We start from the raw sequence: 9,153 nt of genomic DNA, 5'->3' as shown, positions 1-9,153 counted from the left end.
CACCCCATGCAAGTAAACTGAAACTCTTGCAATTCCACCAACCACTTAGATAATCTCCTGGAAGGAATGTCAAATTGGATCAGATGAGGTAGAAGAGAATAATGGGGTCATAATGGTGAATGGCTTAGGGAGGAGATATGACATAAATTTTCTAAGAGAATACAATAACCATCATCACCTGCTCTTCCTCAGAATATGTCCTCTTCCCTTGTGTTTTAGTTCTATTGATAAAGTACACAGGCCTCATGTATGAATGCTCCTTCCCTTGCTGCAAAGCACTGCACCTGCACTTGGGTTCACAAAAAACTCTCTGCTCCAGCTAGGAGGCATGATTACCAGTAGAGTACTCAGAATTTCTTTGTTGAAAGGTCCCTTTGGGATGCCTGCTGTAATGGATATAAATTTTGGGACAAAAGAAAAATGAACATTTAAAGCTATCTTACCTTATAAGTAAAAGTCAGCAATTGCTTCACATCTTGAGGAGCCTCCAATAGCAACAAAGCTTTCACTTTTTCTAGATCAGCTTCAATCCCATTCTCAAAAACCACATGGCCAAGAAGAGTCACCTTGGCTTGATTCAAATGACACTTATCTGAATTCAACTGACCACCCAAATCATTAAGTCTCTTCAGAGGTAACTCCAGCTTCCCAGAATGGATCCATTTGCCAATATGGATACAAAAGTCATCAATAAATACTCTGATGAAGGATCATAACCTCTGAAAGGTTGCTGGAGAAATTGTCAACCTAAAGGGCATACCCTGTAAGCAAAAAATCCTCATGGGGTAATGAAGGTGGTTTTCTTCTCGTCCTCTGGAGCAATTGAAATATGAAAATACCCTGAATATTTTTCATGTCTAGCAACACTGTCCAGAACCTCATCTTGGAAGGGTAGTGGATAATGATCTCTTTTAGTCACAACATTTAGAGGCTTGAAATCAACACATACCCTACATTTACCATTCTTCTTTGGAGTGATGACAACTGGGGAAGCCCACTCAGAGTTATCCACATGGAATATAAACCCTACTTTCAACAATTTATCTACTTCCTCCCTTAACACTTGTTGTTGTATGATTCCCAATCTTCTCAATCTCTATACAACTGGCTTAGCTCCTGGTTTCACCTAGATTTGATGTTGTACTATAGACACTCCTCTAACCTGTGTATAAGTAGAGATAAACAGATCTGGAAATTTTTGCAACATACCCATATACTCCCTTCTCAGTTAGATCCTTGGCCAACATATTTTTTAAAACCTGTTCCCTACTTGCCTCCACTTCAGTTTTAGACTTCATCTTCTTCCCTTCCTCTGCACATAACGGTACAAGGCATGCACTAAAGGTTAGAATCATGCTCCAATAGTTGGACCTCTTCTCCATCATCTTCTGATTTGAATTCCTCTATTTTTTGAATCCTCTGTAGAGTTGGTTTCTTCATCCTCTGTACAGCTCCCTTCCCTTGGCCATGGCATACGCAACTTGTCTTCTCACATGCTGGTCTCCAACCCTAAAATCAGATGTCACCTCCGTCAGTCTTGTCCTGCCCTTATAGCAATCAGCCATGGCCTCCCAAGAATTAGTGGGTATGCTTTTGACTTGACTGGCATCACATGGACATCCACCAATTCAGCTTCCTGTCCTAAAACATTCACATGTAGCTTCTTTACGATTCCCAAATATTTGACCCTTGTATTGTTTTCCATTCTAACTCTGATTTCAGAGGGTGAACCTACCTTCAGTCTCAAAGCTTCCATTTTCTGCTGGGTTATCACACATACCTATGCACCACCATCTATATATACTTTTGGGACTTTGTGCTTATTCACCTAGTCATCCATGACTGGCAGATAATCTTTACCCCCTTTCATTTGCACTACATTAATCTGATTTCCTCCCTTCTTCTCTTTCCTGGAGCCTCTGGTGTTGAACAACTTACTCCACATTCTCTTGAGTCTGGGGCATAATTGTAAGAGTTGGGGCCATGTCAAAGTAGGCCCTTTTTGGTGAAGATCTCTCATCAGATCATACTCCTCACGTGAGCACCTAAAGGAGAGTCTTGCATATACCAATACATCTTCTGGACGTGTTCTTACCTTCCTTGGTATGATATTCCCCTTGCTTCTCCTTCTTCCTCCTGGAAGGTTCTGGTTCATCCTCTACCTTTGTTCATCCGGTTCTCTTATTAGCTAAAATGTCCACCTTTTCATCCATCCCAATCAAATTCATCTCTCCTTGTCTAGGCCCATTCCTTGGCTACCTCTGCTAAGCCTGTGGTACCTACTGATTTGGCATCTCCTCTTCTCTGATGACATCATGTCTGTCTTCTCTCTTAGGTGCCAAAGGATAGATATTAGCTCCCATCCTCCTAGGGTAAGGGCAGTGAGGAGAAATGTGACCTCTTTCCATATAATTGAAGCATTGAACATTTATGTTGGGTCCTCGTCTTCCCCTACCTCTCAAACCATCTTTGTCTCCTACCTTGGGGGCATTTTTGCCAGATTTAGATTCTCCATCTGTTGTCAGATGGTTGATTCCCTACATGAGCTGTTTTGTGACCATCGGGACCACTATAGCAACTTTTCTTTTTTTTGCCAGATTTAGATTCTCCATTTGTTGTCAGATGGTTGATTCCCTACATGAGCTGATTTGTGACCATCGGGACCACTATAGCAACTGTACCTTCCTCTGCTCTTCTCTCCCCTAGGCTGGTCTTCCCTCAGCTAGGAACCTCCCTTTGATTTTGAGCCATACTTTGCAGCTTCCACTCTTAATCCTTAGGGCTTCTTCAAAAGTCCCTGGCCTCTTCAGCTCCACTTTCTCCCTCAAATCTACGTGAAGAGACTGAATGAACATGTCCTAGGTGGGTGCTCTGTTCCTAGGGAAGTGTCCCACCTTCCCCACAATGACAGAGATCAACCTGGTCCACCATCGTGGCCTTCCCTTTGGTGACAACAATGGCAAACCCGTCCTTCCATTGGATGCCCAACTTGCCTATCCCGCCGCCGTGTAGCATCCAACAAGCTGCCTTATTCCAGCAACGCATCACATGTGTTTTTTGGAAGTGAGCTAATCAATGTGATTCTCTACATCTCTAATATACCTATGCTAAGTAAACGGGCGTGAGAAGTCTATGAAGGTCTTCATCTTCACAAACTTGCCACCACCATGCCTATCGTGAGAGGAATATGGGTGGTCATAACAATGGTGAAATAAGAGAAAGAAAAAAAAACTCAAGTTCCTTACATGCCGATGATGAAAGATAACACAAACAGAAACTAACAGAGATCAAGGGGACGATGGTAGTGATGAAAGCGGTAAGTACAAAGATGTGTCAACAAGGCTCTGATACCATGCTGAAATCACCTCGTGAATGGATATGGAGGAGGAGAGACTAAGAGAAGGAGATACAGGAGACTTGAGCACAAGAGAGCAAGATTGCACAAGAACACATTGATAGTGTTATGAAGCACACAATACTCACACCATGTACAAGTAAGAGGTGGTTCACACCAAAAGACTCAATAACCCTTTCACACTTATTGAGACTCCGATTATTCCAACATTTAGCTCCTTCAGACGTGCTTTCCAACATTCTTTGCATCTTTTTCCTTACTTAATTGGGCATTTTGTACTTCCATAGTATGTATTGCACCCTACAAATTTTCATGTTCTTTCTCTTTCTCAATCAGTGATTTTGAGAGTTGTGTTATCATTACTTCCTTACTCGTCAACCTACTTTGGGCTAATTTGTAAATGTAATGTGCTTGGTTGGAAAGTCTTCTTGTATAACCTAAGAGACTTGTATGACCATCACATACACACTAGATAAAGAAGGTTAATCCTGAAAAAAGAGGGGGCCATTTTGATAGAGGATCAATAGAATATATTGATCCCTCTATCCATAAAGCCACTTGCTTTTTCCATGCATTTCTATTCTCTTGCATTATTGACTGTTGCATCAAGAACATCTCTCTCCTTTTATATATCTAGGTGCGTACTCAATATCAAGTTGATGGTGAATGTCTCTTTTCTTACTTTGTGTATCCTATAACTCCATTAAAATCATCGATATAATAAGTAATTCATAACAACATTGACTAAAAAGCAACTACAATAATAAAAACCATGAACTTTAAAAAATATTTGTATCTTAAAAAATTGATAAAAGCATTAATATTACATATCATTAAACAAAATATTTTATTAAATCCTTCAAATAAACATAACATTTGAATCTATAAGATCAAAAGAAAAAGAATACTGACCTCCATAGCTTTGTTCTTCTTTGAACTTGTAGTGTGACACGAAAGATCAATGAAGAGTAAGATGGTTTTTTGTTTCCAACTCTGTGGCACTAGAAAACCAACACTCTCTTTACCTTTAATCCTTTTTTCTCACCCTAATCTTTGCCAAATGAGAACATCTATCACCATGAATGTGAGAATGGAGGGAAAAGAGAGAGCTACAAACATAGAAAGGAGGGAAACTAGAAAATCATATTACAACATCAATAGTATTTCAAAACACCAAACAAAAACACCAGATTATTAAAAATAAACCTTGCAATCAAATAATACTCATAGAATTGCTCAAATTATAAAAAATTCAAAAAAGCTAGATTATATAAATTGTTCAAATTTGGCACATTTAAGATAGTTAAAATGTCAGTAGCATTAGAAGTTAGATTTCGCCCCAAACTTGGTGAAGGTACACCATAACAATGAAATATTCGATGAATCTATTATAGTATTGGTAAAATGTGGTCCTAGAGAGTACAAAAGAGAGAGCGCCAATATATTAATATTATCTTTTGCCTCTCTTATCTATGTGGAAGAGAGAAATCTCTTAGACGGCCCTTTTATGGTGCAATTTTTGCCTAATGCATACAATTATAAACTTTTATTAGAAATATAGTCCTTACAAGGTACCTTCCTTTTAAAAAAACCTTTTATTATATGTAGAAGAAAAGGTATAAACTACACTCTTTAGAGGGCACCAACCGGCAGCCTTGGGCTCACTCTCACTCTCACTCTCATTTGTAACACATATCTAGCTAATTTGACTTTCTAGACCTTTCCCAATGCTCCACATGAACTGTCTTGCTAGTCTTGGGGTGCCTTAGCTCCACAATACCATTGAGCTCCTTGCTTGCACTACACACAAATAGTGTGACAACCCATGTCCATCTAACCACTGGGTGCTAGCTCTCAATGCTCCTTGGAACAATCTTTGTGCTTCTACCCACCAAGCTTCTAGATCCACACACACATTCCCTTCTACCTCTTTTCTTCTTCTTATTCTTCTTCCTCTTTTCTTCTTTTCTTCTTCCTCTTTTCTTCTTCTTATTCTTCTTCCTCTTTTCTTCTTCTTCTTCTTTTCTCTCTCTCTCTCTCTCTCCCTCTCTCTCTCTCTCTCTCTCTCTCACACACACACACACAATGCAAAAGCCAACTTAACTGAAATGATTGTGACTTTTGTCTCACGAAACCAATACCATCCCCGTGTGTACGAAACACAAATACCATCCCCCTTCCTCTTTTCTTCTTCTTCTTCTTTTCTCTCTCTCTCTCTCTCTCTCTCTCGTATTGCAAAAGGGCCGACTTAACTAGCATGATTGTGACTTTTGTTCGGATCTTCACACGAAACCAATACCATCCCCGTGTGTACTAAACACGAAGCTTCAATTTAGGCATCACTAGTTGTTCATGCAAACGTTATCATCACACTAGGAAAAAGATACGACATAATAAAAGCAAACTGTATGGTTTCAATGAACTTAGTAAATTACAAAAGGCATGTAACCCACGGTGTAAACATTTCGTTTATTACAAAAGGCATGTAAACTATGGTTGCTCGGCAAGAATCATGGTGTCTTCACTATTTTGAGCTACAGAGAGATGGAGCAAGGCAACAAAATCAGGAAGAATTTATAGATCTTAGAAAAATAATGAGAATACTCAATATACACTTTGAGAGCCTGGGCCCTGCATGGTTGCCCATAGCGATCAATGAAAGTAATAAATTTCAGAAGGGTGTGAGGCCTGTGATGCCTGGTACTTTGATACAGGGATGTTGCGACCAGTTGTCTTGTAGAAGTTTCAGGAGGCTCCGGACTTTCTTCTTGGCTCTGCAAGTGCAGTGGCTTTGCAAGAGGAGGAGAAGTTGGGTGAAGATGGCCTCCTCTACAGCCTCCTCTTGAACCTTGTGCGAGTGGCTGGCTATGGCGAGAAGGATGCCTGCTGCACACTCGCTCGCCTGATCAGAAACCTTCAACATCATCTTCTTCAACACTGGCACCGCCATCGCATGCCCCGCGACCATTTCCCTCGCTTCAGCTGTCTTGCACAGTAGCTCCATCGTTGCCAAAGCCCTCTCCGCATCCCTCTTGTCTAAGGATAACAAGCATTCCATCAGCTCTAATGGCGTTCTTGCTCTTGTCGCTCTAGCCCAATTAGAGCTGGATAGACTTAATGCGAAAAGAGCCCTCACACCAACCTTCACACATGTCGGATAATGAGACTCATGCAGCAGGCTTACCAAACCTTCTATCAATCCTGGTGTTTCTCCTATTAGGCTCCTCAAGTGATCACATGATGCTCCATTAGCTGAAGCCATTGATTCTACAAGAGAAGATGCGTGAATGCGAGCCTCCATGTTGCCTTTATTGATGAGGTGAGAAATAAAAGACAATCTGGAGGGCTGAGCAAGCTCACAAATGTACCTTTCTTCGAGTGGCCGGAGGTGCACAAGAGCTCCCATGGCTTCTTCACAGACTTCATTCCATGTAAAGCCATCTTCTGCACTCCATGTGGCTTCATTGAAAGTGGCAGATATGAGCAGAGGGACGGCGCCCATGCCGGCAATGAGGAATTTGTTCTTGTCGGAAGCTTTGGCCAGGCTTCGGAGGCGGCGGAGGGCAGCGGCGCGCTGGCGGCGGCCACTATCGGAGGAAGAGAAAGCGGTGATGAGCTGAGAGACGTGGTGGGAATCCGCAGGCTGGGGAGGTGTAGGGATTCTTTCTACGCCGAGGGACTTGTTAGCGACGCACCAGTTCTGGATGAGGCGGAGGAGGGTGTGGTTTGGGACAAGGGAGAGGTCTGAGAGGGGCTGGCGGGTGACCGGGCATGAGAGGTTGCCTGCTTCGAGCCATCGCTCTATGGAGGGGCGGTCGTAGGTTTGGCCAGTGGAGAGGGTGACGGGGTCACGCATTAGGTCGAGCGAGATGGGGCAACGGAAGTAGTGAGGGATGGTGGGTACTGCTATGTGTGTTGCGCTCACAACGCTGGCCTTGCCTGTCTTGAGCTTCAACCCCATGTTGTTGTTGTGCTGCTCTCTGGACAGAAGAATGCACATTGCATGGTCATGACTCATGAAGACACGAGATCATAAATGGCGTTTGACGGTCAAATTTAGTTGGCAGTCAACACGACTTTGCCTCGACGCGCGCGCTTTACGGGCCCCACCGCCAGGCCGCCAGCCGAACCGACCGCGACGGTCCGGCAAGTCGGCGACAACGATATGCCCCGGCGGCCCGGCCCCGGGCGTTTCTGGCACGTAGCAGTCCCGTTATCATAAAAAAGTTCACGTAAGCTTAAACTGTAAAAAACAAATTCAAAACTAATTGGGCCGGGCTCTGCCGCACTTGTCCGCCCGGCCATTCAAGGATTTGAAAAATACTTGCGCATTGAAAAATGCTCTCATTTAATGCGAGGATTTCTAAATTAAAAAAAACAATATTTTGTACATTGTAGAATTGAAGTTTTTTTCTAATAAAAAATTCTTTCATTTTGAGAGGTTTTTTTAGTTGTAAATACGTTCACATAACCCGTTGTAAATACGTTCGATCCAGTGCTCACATAACCCGTTGAAATTGGAACATTTTAGCTTGATTTCTAGGGTGATTTTGAAGTCTAAATCCCGCTTATGCGTAAGCATTGCCCTTAATTTTAAGGGTTTAAAAACATTTTTTTTCGAGCACTGGTTCGAGAGTTTTTTTCGTACAGTGACACGTGGCCCGCCCCGCCTGCATCGCCATAAGTCAAAAGTTCCGCTAACGCTTATAAAATTTCAAAACGACCCTGCGCGGCGTGCACCGGCGGGGCACACCGCTCCACCCAGTCATTCACGGACACCCGTCGGTGTCCCATTACCCTGCCGGCACCGGCCGTCAGGGCCCACCGGGAAAACTGCTTTTCTGATTGATTTTGATGCTTCGGAAATGAATATAATAAGGATGTCAAGCACCGACGCATTTATAAAGAAATATATAAACAAAATTATTAAAGTATTTTTCGAATTAAACAATTCCCAGTGCCCACCACCAGCATCTGCTGGCGTGGCATCGAATCACGGGTGGCGTATTTGCGTGGCATGTCACGTCAGCTCCACGTCGTACTGGAACCTCGTAGCGCTGCCGCCGGTGCGGCCAGGTCGCATGCACATTTGCAGGCGATTACACACTCAGCGGGCCAGCCCACCAGATCCTGCATGATTCGCTCTGTTTGACTGGACCACGGCCACGCCGCCCGTCGCTCATAAAAAAATGTACTTCTTCTTCCTGTTTCAATTTTCAAAGCGCTCGATAGCGCACGCCTCATCATATAATTTTTAATGTCTACACTCCACCGCCCAAGGTGAATGTCTATGGAGTCTCAATGAAAAAAATGTTTTTTTTCAACCCTTGAAAATTAAAGGCAATGCTTGGATTTAGACCTTGAAAATCACTAGAAATCATACCAATGCCCGGATTTATAACCAAAAACGTACAAATTTCAACCCTTAAAATAAGGCAACGGGTCGAGGGATTTCTAAATTTTAACCGAGAAAATTGAGCATTGGTCTCAACTTCTCAATCCTCCACTACCCTTTGAGGTTTATCCTTGAGGTTTGAACAATGAGACTCCTAAAGCTTTTCTGGAGTTTTGAATTTTGAAGTTTTTGAACAAAGTTGTCCCCTTAACTTATCTATCCCCCACCATGAGAAGTGGCAAATTTTCTCAAACACCATTATAAATTTTGCTTTACCTTGCAAGATCTTTTACACCCTCGCGCCTATAATGAGCATTTCCTCACTTAACACTTCATTATATTGTTTGGATGTTCTCTACTATTCACATTGTGACAACACTTGCGTGAAACACAGTGCAGCATT

The 9,153-nt window shown here is 42.6% G+C and overlaps 1 pseudogene across 1 annotated transcript; it reads right to left on the bottom strand.

Annotated features, from left to right (window-relative positions):
* Positions 1-5,915: 5,915 nt before the first annotated feature.
* LOC147618325 (U-box domain-containing protein 25 pseudogene) lies at positions 5,916-7,381 on the bottom strand (annotated as a pseudogene). The gene has a single exon (XR_015262091.1). The product of XR_015262091.1 is annotated as a U-box domain-containing protein 25 pseudogene (transcript).
* Positions 7,382-9,153: the final 1,772 nt, after the last annotated feature.

The sequence above is a fragment of the Cibotium barometz genome, chromosome 35 (genome assembly GCF_041138505.1).
Source record: "Cibotium barometz isolate CiBa-2024 chromosome 35, ASM4113850v1, whole genome shotgun sequence".
In the NCBI taxonomy this organism is placed as follows: domain Eukaryota; kingdom Viridiplantae; phylum Streptophyta; class Polypodiopsida; order Cyatheales; family Cibotiaceae; genus Cibotium; species Cibotium barometz.
Note: the sequence above shows the minus strand (reverse complement) of the source record. Positions and strands in the feature narration are given on the sequence as shown.